Genomic DNA, 13205 nt, shown 5'->3' with positions numbered 1-13205 from the left:
TTAGGGACAGCTGGGCGGCTCAGTTGGTTAAGCGTCTAACTTTGGCTCAGGTCATGATCTCACGGTTCATGGTTTGAGCCCTCTGTGTCTCCCTGTCTCTCAGCCCTTCCCCTGCTCACACTCTATCTCCCTGCCTCTCAAAAATAAAGACATTGAAAAAGCCGGACTGAGAAAGTTGAGGGTTCAGCATTGCTAGAGCTCCATGGGCCTCTCATCTGTCAGGTCGATGTGCATGTTTAGGAACACTGAAGCCATATGTATCGTTCCCTTGACTTTAAAAAATGTCCCCAGATATTTTCTTAGGGAGCATTAGGGGAGGACCTCATCAGGGGGACACCTCACCGGGAGAGCCGTGGACTGTAGAAGGTTAATTTGCAGTCAGGAACGGGATTCAGGTAGGATGTAAATGGTGGCAGACGTCTCCCCACTTCCTGGTGGACCAAAGCCAGAGGGAGTAGAAATTTCAGGACATGAGAGCATTATGGCTGAGTGTGTGTGGGATGATTTGTACTTTGAAGTCTGTCTCAGGGGAAGTGAAAGACTTTAATTAAAAGGTAAAGTTTGTCAACAAATCTGTCACGAAAGGAAATCTTGCTAAAACTGGGGTGGGTGGGGGAGAATCGACCTAGCACTGAAAGGTCACAGGTCGGAAGGCTTGCACGTCCTCAGCATGGAGGCCGAGGGTCCCTTGGGGGTCTCAGGGCAATGAGGAGGTCTTGCTCTGAGACTGTGCCCTTTGTGTCCTGGTTTAGAAGGGGATCCCAGTGCAATGCCTGGCGTCTGCACCAAGGCCTCTGCAGGACTCCCCACCTCAGTTTGTCCTTTGCTCCCCTGTTCATGAGCAGTTGGAGAGTAAGAATTTTATGCCAGTTATTTTTTTTAAAAATTTTTTAATGTTTATTTATTTTTGAGAGAGACAGAGAGAGAGAGAGAGAAAGAGAGAGAGCAGGGGAGGGACAGAGAGAGAGGGAGACACAGAATCCAAAGCAGGTTCCAGGCTCTGAGCTGTCAGCACAGAGCTCCACGTGGGGCTCCAACTCATGACCTGTGAGATCATGACCTGAGCAGAAGTCGGACTCTCAACCGACTGAGACCCCCAGGCACCCTCCCTCGCCCCCCCCCCCCCCGCCCATGTCAGTTATTTAGTGGGCTTTTTCTTCTTTGCTGTTAGAGAAATGTGCCTCCCTGCTGAATCGGTATTGGACAGAGTGAGGATCTGGTAAGTGTGGAGTTTGAAGGAGACAAAATGTTTGCTCTAACTCATGCCAGCCTTTCTGATATGGTGGTCATCTGCCTATATTTTGAATCTTTATTTAATAACATTGAATACCATTCCTTTCCCCCTCTTTCTGTCTCTCCTCACACCTGGTTTTATGTGCTTGTGACTTTCCCCTTCTTTTTAATGGTCCCCAGCATTTTACTGTGGCCTGTGGACAGGAAATTCAGTCCCCTGTGCCAGCCTCCTGCACACCCACCAGAGAGCAAGATGGCCGTCTCCAGACACGACGACACTGTTCATTCTGCCGGATGTGCACGCGGTGCCTGGCGCTTGTCGGGTGCCTTGCGTTTTCGGTCGGTGGTTTTCTCTCTTGCTCTGAACGAGTAGGGATGGCTACCCTCTCCCCTTGGGAGCTGCAGGTGACTGTGGCATCGCCGGGTCCAGGGCTTTCCCACTGTGGCTACACGGCACGAGTGCCCACCACCCACCTGCTCGGCGTCTGCGGTCACTGGCTGCGCCTCCCTAGGACCAGTCAGGGCTGAGGGAGAAGTGAGGCCCGTTTCACGTCTCTGGGAATTGACTGGCACCTCATCTCTGCCTGCATCCGGAGGTGGGAAATGCAGTGGCCGCACCGTAGCAGGAATCTTATTTTATGTGGCTGGCCAGGCACTACGACGGCAGTTGTGAGAAGTGCGTGAAATGACGCGGACACCATTTGATGTGTCCTTGAGCTCTGGAATGGAAGTCCGAGATGAGAATGTGTGGGGCAGTGGGGGACCGTGGAGCGGCCTCTGAAAGACCGCCGCATCCCGGGGTTGACCTGGCAGTTGTGAAAATGGGGAAGGGACCGATCACGCATCACCCTGGAGCGCTCTGACAGCCAAGGGAGGCGTGAACGGTTTGCAACACAGGGTGTGGGGGGCTGGGGCTCTGCGAGGGGCAGTGGTTTCTGGCACCAAGTATGGCATCAAGCCCTGGACTGGAAGGAGCCACGGAATCCCCCAGCTCCCAAGAGTCCTGGTCAGAGCGGAGCGTCTCATGCTCTCCTGTACGGTGCGCTCGCTCGCTGTTGTCTGCACAGGGACTTGGCAGGCCCAGGGGGACTGGTCAACGTGCCGTGCCATCAAGAAGCTTCTGCACCATCCTGCTGTTGGGAGGTGGTGTGGGAGGACCATCACTTCCTAACTTTGTGGGCCCCGTGGCCCTGCGTCAGCACCCACTGTGACCCATCGCACACGGCTGGGGCACGCCCAGGCAGACCGAGGCCTCGGGTGCCAGCCCTGCCAGGGTCTCTGATCCCACGTGCACCCCCTGAAGCTTCTTCTCCAGGAGAGACCTGTTGGCAGGTGCTCTCCTGGTGTCACACCCTGCCCCTGTCTTTGTCCTGCAGCCTGTTCACTGGGCCCCTGATCTTGTCCCCTCTTCAGGGGACCTTCGTTCCCCAAGCCCTGCACTGGAGTCCCTCTTGCTGGACCTGCCGGGCTGGCCGAGCCCACGTCTGTCACTAGGAGCCTCCCTGGCCTATGTGAACGGCTCCCACCTCGCCCTCACGGGGCAGCTAGCAGTAGAATCATGAGGAAGTTCCCACTTATGAACATGGAGGAAAGAAGTCTCGGGGACGCTGAAGAAGACCTGAATTCTAAAATAAAAGAGGTTCTAGCAAACAGGCCTTCCTGGTGGCACAGAAGCTGTGAGTGCAGTCAGATCAAGAAGGACAGGACTCGGGGCCGAATGGGCAGCCGAGACGCGTGAGCTCCAGGGCCTGCAGACTTCTACGGAGCCCACATGCTGCCACACGTATAACAGAAAACCCCTCTGCTCTGCTTTACAGGAAGCGATAAAGGGACACTTGAGGCTCCTCTCCTGTCTCTCAGCTCCTGGCCCGGGGAACCAGCCAGCAGACCCTCTGTGGCTCAGGCCCAGATTTAGAGGTTGTCCAGGCTCTTGGCTTCCCCCACATCTCCCTCCTCACAGCCGCTCCTGGCCTCCTGACTGTATGGTCCAGCTTCCCACAACCCACCCCCTGGGGGCAGCTGGCGTCTCTCAGCGATGCCCATCCCCTCTGCCCGCCTGTGCTGGCCTCCCTCCCCCGGGTCCCAGGGTGTCACCACGGGCCCCACCATCCTAACCTTCCCGTGTGCTGTGCCGCCCCCGGCCTCCTTCTCATTCCGGAGCACTTGGCCTGGCTTGCTTCTGCCTCGAAGTTTCCCCTTGCCCGGTTCTCCCTCCCCCTACACTCTTCCAGCCTTTCTTGCCCTCTCTTCCTGGTGAGTCCTGTCCACCGCGCTCACCTGTGCACTGCTGCCCACCATTTTTCACCACAGCACTTACCACAGACCAACATTTTCTTGTTTAATTGTGTGTTTGTATTAACATGTGTTCCTCCGTTAGAATGTACATCCCATAATGGGAGCAGGAACCGTATCTTTCTTTGCACTCGTGTCTTCACAGATCAGAAAGCTGAATGCCTAACATGTCCCTGCCTCCTGCTTTATCAATTTATTTCATCAAATATTCAGCAAATTCCAAGCATGTATAAAGTTCTGTGTTTGCCCAGGAAGCGAAGTGGCCCAAATATGGAGGTGATGCACGGTCAGGCAGCTGCCACACGCATCCCCGGCCCCTGGGAGTCACAGATGTGAGGAAGCAGCCGTCTCTCCGGCAGGAGAACGCGGCACGTAGGAAGCGTTGAATCACACTTGCACACACGTGCACATGCTCATCACATGGAAATCACGTTTAAATACCCTACGCTCTGGTTCCGTTTTTCTTTTTTAATAAAGTTTATGTTCTAGCGCTGACCAGTAACATTGGTGGGATTTCTCTGCTGCTAAAGGGTACCAAGATGAATTTGCATTCTATTTGTATTCTCTCTACCGTCTTAAAACTAAACAGTGGCAGATGGACATATTCTAGCAAGCCCCCTTCCACAGTGATAACTAGGTTCGTATCGTATTTCATTAATGGCCAGATTTCCAGATTGTGTAAAATAAGTATCTGTAAATGGAAAGTTTTACATCAGGAAGGTCAGTGACATCCTCCCGTTCGGGGCTGAGTTGGTGGTTTTCAGGGCGTGTGACTACACCTGCTCTGATCTTGCTTCTTGCAAAGTGTATTACAGCGGAGTGGACACCCTGGACATTTTAAAACAAATATACCAGCATACGAAATACGAAGTGGGTCAGTGTGAGTTCATCCTGTCGAAGAACAAGCACGGGCTTGCCCGGAGGCTGGCACGTCTCCTACTCCTCCTCCTTTGGAATTCCCTGTGTCCATTGAGGCGGCCAGTATGCCTGCTGCCAACCTTGACCCTCATCCTTTACTGCCTCACGTAGCTGACTATTAGCACTGGCCAGTGTTGCTTCTGAAAACTCGAGCCATCCCCACTACCAGTCTGTGAGTTGCAGCCCCTGTGTCTCTGAGATGGGCTGTGCTTACGCCTCCTTCCCTTCTCTTTACTACCTATTAAAGGTAGTTTTTCGCAAATCATGAGGATTAAAGCAGGAAAGAGTACGGGGCCTGGCTTGTGGTTAAGGCTCAGTAGATAGATGCTATTGTTTTTACAATTTGTATCATGTTCATATTGTTATTTTTATCCTATTTGTAACACACTTGGGTATTTATGTAGAAAACGCCAGCCCTTCTGTGTTGGGATCCAAGGCCTCCTGTGACTGCACACTGTCCGCTGATGCCTCCTCTGCGCCTCGATGGCCTCACGGCCTTCCCGCTGTTTCACGCGCTGTCCCCGGGGCCACAGACTTGGCAAGCCTCACCTCTCCCTCACCCTCTCCCACTATTCTGGGGTTCTCCCCCGACCTCATGCCATCTGTTAGAATCCATTTATCCTTCCTGCCTTGGTCCAGGTACCATTTTTCTCTTTGAAGCTTTCCCCAGTTCTGCACCCCAAATGAATGTCTTCATTTCTCTGTTCATATAGCTGCTTGCTTATGACTCTATTATGTAATTACCACACTCAGATCTGATTTTCGCTAATTATGTACCCATCTGTGTCAGCACTAGACTGCGTGCGGTAAGAGGTCGGGGTCATGTCCACTCTCAGGCGTCACATGCCTGATAAGAGCGCAAGAGTAGGTGATGCAGCATGTAAGTGAAACCACGCAACGGGTAACCTTCTTGGATTGGCTTTTTTCACTCGGCACAATGTTCTGGAGATCCGTCCGGATCGTGGCTGAGGACTACTCCACAGTACGCATGGACCATAGTTAGTTTGGATGCTCACTCACTGAATGACATCTGTACACAAGTTTTGTACACAAGTTTTCGTGTGAACATTTCTGTGGGATGAATGGCCAGCGGTCAGTTGCTGGTTTGTATGAAAAGCGTACGTTTAGTTTTTAAGAAACTGACAAACCATTTTCCAGAATGGCTGCGTCGTTTTACAATTGTACTGCCAATGAAATAGTGGCCCGGTTTCTCCATATCCTTGCCAGAATTGGATATCGTCAGTTAATTTTGTAGCCTTCATGGTAGGTGTGACGAGGCCGCTCACCGTGGGTTAACTGGCATTTCCCTGAGCGCTGACAATGTTGGACAACTTTTGGTGAGCTTACTTGCCATCTGCGCATCCTCTTTGAGGAAATGGCTCTTCGTGTCTTTGACACTTTTTCTAATTGGACGTTTTTAATGTTTACTTGTGAGAGTTCCACATTCCAGGTGCGCGTCACTTCTTGGCCGTGTGGCCTGTCCTGGTCTTTCATGCGAACGTTAATGCTTCTCCTAGCCCTGGGTCCCAGAGATTTTCGGTTGTTTTTTGTTCCCTAAAATGCTTCTTGTTTCATATTTTATATTTGTATCCATTATCTATTTTGGTTTTTTTCTGTGTAAACCGTGAGACTGATGTTGAGGTTTCCACCTCTGCTTCTGTGTGTTGCACAGCTCTTGCACCGTTTGGTAAAAGGCACTTTGTCAAAAATCTTGGGCACACTTGTGTGGGTCTATTTCTGGGTGTTCTGTTTTGTTCTATTGATCTCTTTGCCTCTGCCAATACTGTATAGTCTTGATGACTGTACCTGTATAAGACTTGGAATTAGGTAGCGTGATTCCTCCTGTTTTACTCTCCTTTTCCAAAGTCGTTCCAGCTACTGTGACTCCATTGCCGTTCCATATAAACTGCTCGTCTGTATCTGCAAAGAATCTTGCTGGGATTTTGACAGGAGTCGTGTTGAACCTGTATCCCAATTGGAGAATTTTCACCATTGTTGTGTTGAGACTTCCGACTCATGAACGTGGCATGTCTGTCCTTCATTTAGATCTTTGATTTCTTTCATCCACATTGTGTAGTTTTTAGCACACAAGTCCTGCGTGTATTTGTTAGATTTACACCTAAGTACTTAATTTTTTGACTGACTATAGTGTTTCAACTTCAGTGTCTATGTGTTTATATGTGTCATAGTTCATAGAAAAATAACTTATTAGTTCTAGGAGTTATTGTAGATTCGTTGGGATTTTCCATGTAGAAAATCATGTCACCTGGAAAGAGATAGTTTTATTTTTTCCTTTCTGATCTGCTTGCCTTTTCTTTTCTTATCTTGCCCTATTGCATGGGTAGAACTTTCAGCTATGTGGTTAAGAGGAAACATACACTTGCCTTTTTCCTCATCATAAGTGGAAAGCTTCTAGTTTTTCACCATTAAATATGATGTTAGCTGTAGGGCTTTTGTAGATGTTTGTTATCAAGTTGACGAATTTCCCCTCAGTTCCTATTCTTCTGAGAGTTTTCATCATGAATAGGTTTTGAATTTTTCAAACACATTTTCTACATTGATACAATGTAATTTTTTCTTCTTAAGCTTATTAATATGTTAGCTTACATTGATTTATTTTGGAATTTTGAACCAGCTTTGCATATCTGGAATAAACCCCAAGCTGTATAATTATTTTCATACATTGCTGGATTTTATATGCCATTTTTTTCTTGAATTTATTTCATTATTTTGAGAGAGAGAGCACACACGAATGCATGCTCAGAAGCAGGGGAGGGACAGAGAGAGAGGGAGAGAGTATCCCAAGCAGACCCTGTGCTGTCAGTACAGAGCATGACATGGGGCTCGAACTCACAAATTGTGAGATCATGACCTGAGTTGAAATCAAGAATTGGACGTTTAACCAATTGGCTAAGCCACTCAGGTTCCCAATATACTAATATTTTTCTTAAGAATTTTTATGTCCATATTCATGAGAGATATTGTTCTGTAGGGTTCTCTCTCTTTTTGGTCTTTGTCTCCTCTTTGTATCAGGTTAGTATTAGCTACATAAAATTAATTGGAACTATTTCCTCTTCTTCTGTATTCTGGAAAGGATTGTGTAGAATTCACGTTAATTCTTCCTTAAATGTTTGGTAGAATTCTCCAGTGAAATCACCTGAGGCTGCACATTTCTTTTTGGGGAGGTTTTTAATTATGAATTCAATTTCCTTAAGAGTTATAGGGCTATCAAATTATTTATTTTATGTTGGATAAGATGTGGTAGTTTGTGGTTTTTGAGGAATTGGTCCAGTTCACCTCAGTTGCCATGTTTAAGTGTGTAGACATGTTTGTTCCCATATGGGGTCTACAGGGTCTGTATTGATATCATCTGTCTCATTCCTAGTACTGGTAATTTGTGACTGCTTTCTTTGTTAGTCTTGCTAGAAATTTGTCAATTTTACTGATCTTTTCAGGGAACTTTTCACTGACTTCCTCTGTTTTCCTTTTTTTCTGATTTTAATCTATTGATTTCTGCTCTTTATTATTTCCTTCTGCCTACTTTCCTTGAGTTTATTTTGCTCTCCTTTTTCTAGCTTCTTGATGTGTACATTTAGATAATTGAGTTGAGACTTTTTGAAATGCAAACATTTAGTGCTAAAAATTTCACTCCTAGCACACCTTTAACTGTGTCCCACAAAATTTTGGTGCCACGTTTTCATTTTCATTCAGTTCTCAGTATATTTTTCCCTTGGATTTTCTTTGACCCATGGATTGTTTAGAAGTTTATTGTTTAATTTCTAAGTGTTTAGAGATTTTCTTGTTAGATATATGTTAGTTGATTTCTAGTTCAACACTATACTGATTAAAGAATGCAGTCCAAGTGATTTTGAATCTTTTAATTTTGCTGAGATTTGTTTTATGGTCCAGGATATATATGGTCTCAGTCCATGTCATGTTTTGTGGGCACTTGAAATGAGTGTGTGTTCTGCTTTTGTTGGATTGAGTGTTCTATAAACGCTGATTAGAACTGTTAATCCATGGCACTGTTGACTACTTCTCAAGCTTTGCTGATTTTCTCTTTATTTGTTCAGTTGCTAAAAAAGTAGTGTTGAAGTCTCCAACTATAATTGTGGGTTTGTCTATTTCTCCTTTCTGTTCCATCCAAAAACTCCATGTGAAGTTTCGCTTCACATATTTCTAGCTAGGTTGTTTGAGCATACATATTTAGGATTCCTATGTCTTCTTGGTGGATTTATATCTTTATATAATGTCTCTCTGTCCCTGGCATTTTTGTTTGTTTTGATGAGTAGTTTATTTGCTATTACTGTAGCCACTGCTACTTCCTTTGATTGATGCTTGCATGGTACATCTTTTTCCATCCTTTTACTTTCAACCTGTCTGTAACATTGTATTTAAAGTGAGTTTCTTATAAAAAACATATAGTTGGATCATGCTTCTTTAATCCACTTAGTCAGTGTCTGTCTTTTCATTGGTATATTTAGCCCATTTATATTTAATGTAATTATTGGTATGTTAAGGCTTAAATCTTCCATTTTACTATTTGTTTCCTGTTTGGTCTATTTTTCTCTGTTTTTTTTTCTTCTTCATTCCTTTAGGGTTATGATAATATTTTTTAGAGATCCATATTGATTTCTGTAGTCTTTTTGAGTGTATCTCTTGATAGCCTTTTTAGTGGTTGGTCTAGATATCATATTATTATAGATATCATATTATTATAAATAATCACAATATACTGTCATTGTTTTACCAGTTAAGAATAGGGTGTAGAAACCTTACCTCCCTTTATGGCTCTTCCCCTCTGTTTATTATAATTATCTTAAATATTTCCTCTACATACATTTAGAAGCACAACAGACAGTGTTATCATGTCTTTCTCAACTGTCAAACATAATATATAAAATTCCAGAGAAGGAAAACTAGTCACTTTCACTTTTCACATTCTTTTCTCCTTTCTGATGTTCCAAGGTTCCTTCTTCTGTTTTTGCCTTTGTATTTAAATACATTCATTTAGCAGTTGTTTTAGGGCAAGTCTGCTATAAAAAATGCTCTCATTTTCCCTTTTTTGAGAATGTCTTAATTTCCCTGTCATTCCTGAAGGATGGAGATAGATATATATATATATATATATATATATATATATATATATATATATATTTAATGTTTATTTATCTTTGAGAGAGAGAGAGAGAGTGGGTGTGTGTGAGAGTGCAGGGGAGGGGCAGAGAGAGAGGGAGACAGAAAATCCCAAGCAGGCTCTGCACTGTCAGCACAGAGCCTGACACAGGGCTTGATTCCGCAAGCCATGAGATCATGACCTGAGCTGAGATCAAGAGTCGGACACTTAACTGACAGAGCCACCAGGAACCCACCGCTCCTGAAGGATATTTTTGATGGGTCTCTGGATTGGTAGATTTTTGGGATTTGGGGCTGATGGTTGTTTTCTTCCGGCACTTGGAGAATGTTGTGCAATTTCCTTGTGGCCTCTGTGGTTTCTGATGGGAAATCCTTTTTGCTCGGATTGTGTTTCCCTCATAGGTAAAGTGTCCTTTTCCCCTGGCTGCTGTTAAGATTTTGTCTTTGAATTTAGTTTTCAGAATTTTAACCATGTGTCTTGGAGGAGATTTGGGCTTACCCTGTTTAGGGTGCTCAGCTTTGTGAATCTTTAGGTTTATATCTCTTGCCAAACTTGAGAAATTTTCAGACATCAAGTTTTTGAATGCCCTTTCAGCCCCACCTTTTTTTTTTCCCCTTCTGGAACTCTGATAATATGAATGTTAGATCTTTTGTTATAGCACCACACTCCCTGAGGCTCTGTCCTTTTTTTTTTTTTTAGACTGTTTTCTCCCTGTTTTTGGAATTGGATGATTTCTGTTGTTCTCTTATCTAGTTTACTGACTCTCTCCTCTATCCCTCATCTTTCTATTCAGTGCATCCCCTGAGCTGTTTATTTTGGTTTGTGTATTTTTCAGTTATAGTATTTCCATTTGGCTCTTTTTGGCTCTTTTTATATTTATTTATTTGCTGAGGCTTTCTATTTCTTTGCTAAGGCTTCTAGTTTTTCATTTCTTTCAAGTATGTTCATAATTGTTCATTGAAGCATTTTTATTATGACTGCTTTACAATCTTTGGTAGGTAAAGCTAACATTTCAAGCCTCAGTGTTAGGGTCTACAGATGAGATCTTCCTGGTTTTTGGTATGACTAGTGATTTTCTGTTGAAACCTGACCACTTTTGTACTATATTATGAGACTCTGGATCTCACTTAAGCCTTGTGTTGTTGTTTTTTTAAGATTCTATTTATTTTGAGAGAGCGAGAGAGAGAGCACAAGCAGGGGAGGGACAGAGAGAGAATCCCAAGCAGGCTCTGCCCTGCCTGTGCGGAGCCTGATGCAGGGCTCAAACTCATAAAGTGTGAGATCATGACCTGAGGTGAAATCAAGAGCCAGACGCTTAACTGAATGAGTCACTCAAGCACCCCTAAGCCCTGCATTTTAACAGCTTTTTCTGACACTGCTCTGCCAAGGTGGGTGAGGGGTCCCTGTTACTACATGGGGGTGGGAATCCGGGTTTACCACTAGGCTTCTGCTGACATCTGTGCTGAGGGGTCTAGTCCATGTGCTGGGCGGGGTGGGTGGGAGTTTGATCTCCCTATGTGGTCTCCACTGACATGGGGGGGGGTACCACCTGCTCCCTACGTGGCGGCTTTGCCAACCCGGCAGAGTTGGGTGGGGGTCATTGGCCTTGTTCCAGCTTCATAAGGGAGGACACCCAGGCTGCCTCTTGGCCTTTGTTGTCATGGGTACAGGCTGTGCTGTGCTGTTTTTGGCAGTGTTTGATGAGAGTGGAGCTGCTGTTGTCTAAAACGTGCTAAGTAGCTCCCTTCCTAGGCCTCTGGCTGGGGAGAGGTGACGTCAGTCGGGGCTTCACCTACACTTGGTGCTCCCGGGTTGCTGGCTGACTCAGCTCCAGTGTGAGGTGCATAAGGCCAAAGGGCAGCCCAGGGAGCCCCACAGGTGTGGTTCCTCAGATTCCCTAGGACCGCAGAAGTCTGTCTTCCGCCCACCCCTCGTAGCCTCCTGTGCATATAATCTGCAGGGTTTTAGTTGTGCCTAGTGGGAGGGGTAGGAAGAATGTGTCTTCTCCGTCTCCCTGGCAGCAGTCAGCTCTTCCTAGGGTTTTGTCTTCTCAGTAGCCTTGAGAGGAGTTCGGAGAGAATGTCTAATGCCCTAATGTATGCGTTGCTTTGGTTTTGTATCCAAGTGTCCAGTTTCTGCCTGCTCCCAGGAAAGCTTAGAAGTCAGTCTAGGGGTTCCGGGTCTCCCCTAGAACGGGGGAAGGGGCAGAGAGAGAGGGAGACACAGAATCGGAAACAGGCTCCAGGCTCTGAGCCATCAGCCCAGAGCCCGACGCGGGGCTCGAACTCACGGACCGCGAGATCGTGACCTGGCTGAAGTCGGACGCTTAACCGACTGCGCCACCCAGGCGCCCCATGGAACACCTTTATCAGTTGGCCGACTGTTGTGATTGAGCCCTCCTTACAGACCCCAGAATTGAATTGGCTCAGGCTCTTGTGCTGTTTAGTATGTGTGCTGCCGAGGCGAGCACTTGTGCTCTTTAGATTAAAAAATACATTCGAAGTTTCGTTATTTTAAATTCTACAAATGAAAAATTTTTATGGGAAGTTCCTTTTGTGCTCTTTATTTGTTTGTTTCCGGATAGATATTAAGACCACCCTTTTGGGAATGGCATGGTTAAACTATGCTTACTTTCTCAATTCACAGTGCTAGATACTATGCTAATATTACAAATGTGCTTTCATTTGAGAATCCTCCCAGGAATGAAGCAACGGTTAATAGCCACATAAGCATACACTTCATATGGGTGGTTTTTTTAGTTGCTTTTGGCAAGTGGAAGATGCTTGCTTATTATTAAGTACATTTCATCCTGAAGTAAGGGTAACAGTGACTATGGGGTTCGGTCTCCCTGCAGCGACCCATTCTCTAAATGCTATATTCAAACAGGGCTGCTTAGAACAAGTTGCCATTAGAGGCTAGCCTGTTTGGTGAGTTTTCCCATCAGCTTCCCCTTTGGGTAATGCCACAGAGCCTTTTGAGATTCAGAAGTGTTCCAACTGTTTGAATCTTGCCATTTGTAAATGAAAAAAAATGTTAGATTTGCATTTGAAAAAAGAATTCAAGTGTGTTCATGAAGGCAGCTTATATCTGCTGAGCCCTTTTTATTCCCCAGAACATGTGGTTCTCAGCAAGTTCTGGACCTCCCTGTACCACACTCACGCACACACATAAACAGGCACAGAGCCGTCCTGATTTGAAGATTTTGGTAATGTGTTTTTGAACAGGGCATAAAAATATATCTCTGTAATTACATGATATTTAGTGATTAGATAATTATGGATAATTGCATGGGGTAGTTCTAAGTGCTAAAGTGTTACCATAAGATCTAAAATGTACAAATTGCATAATAATTATTCTTGGGAGTTATTTGGTAATTCTGAGCATAATTATCATGTGATCTGCAGTGCATGTAATTAATGCATAATCACATGCATTTTGCCTTCATAACTACTTCGCTCTTGTTATAAAGCTCTTTGTCATAACATTTGAGTATAAATATAATGTAATTGGCTCCCAGATACAGCACATTAGGCCCCATGATAATTGCCTCCAGAGTAACAGTACCCTTATTTCATTACAAACGTGTGGCTCTTAGGCAGGCTGGAGCTCCAAGGAGCCCGAGACG

At 45.3% G+C, this 13205-nt stretch overlaps 1 protein-coding gene across 5 annotated transcripts in view; it reads left to right on the top strand.

The window, feature by feature from the left end:
- PTPRN2 (protein tyrosine phosphatase receptor type N2) overlaps window positions 1–13205 on the top strand; it is a 766821-nt gene that overhangs the window by 235802 nt on the left and 517814 nt on the right. The window lies entirely within an intron of this gene.

Source organism: Lynx rufus, unplaced genomic scaffold (assembly GCF_022079265.1).
Source record: "Lynx rufus isolate CCGP_SWC_20201006 ecotype Redwood Valley unplaced genomic scaffold, mLynRuf1.p SCAF_4, whole genome shotgun sequence".
NCBI classification, from domain to species: Eukaryota; Metazoa; Chordata; class Mammalia; order Carnivora; family Felidae; genus Lynx; species Lynx rufus.
This window is presented reverse-complemented; position numbering and strand designations above follow the sequence as displayed.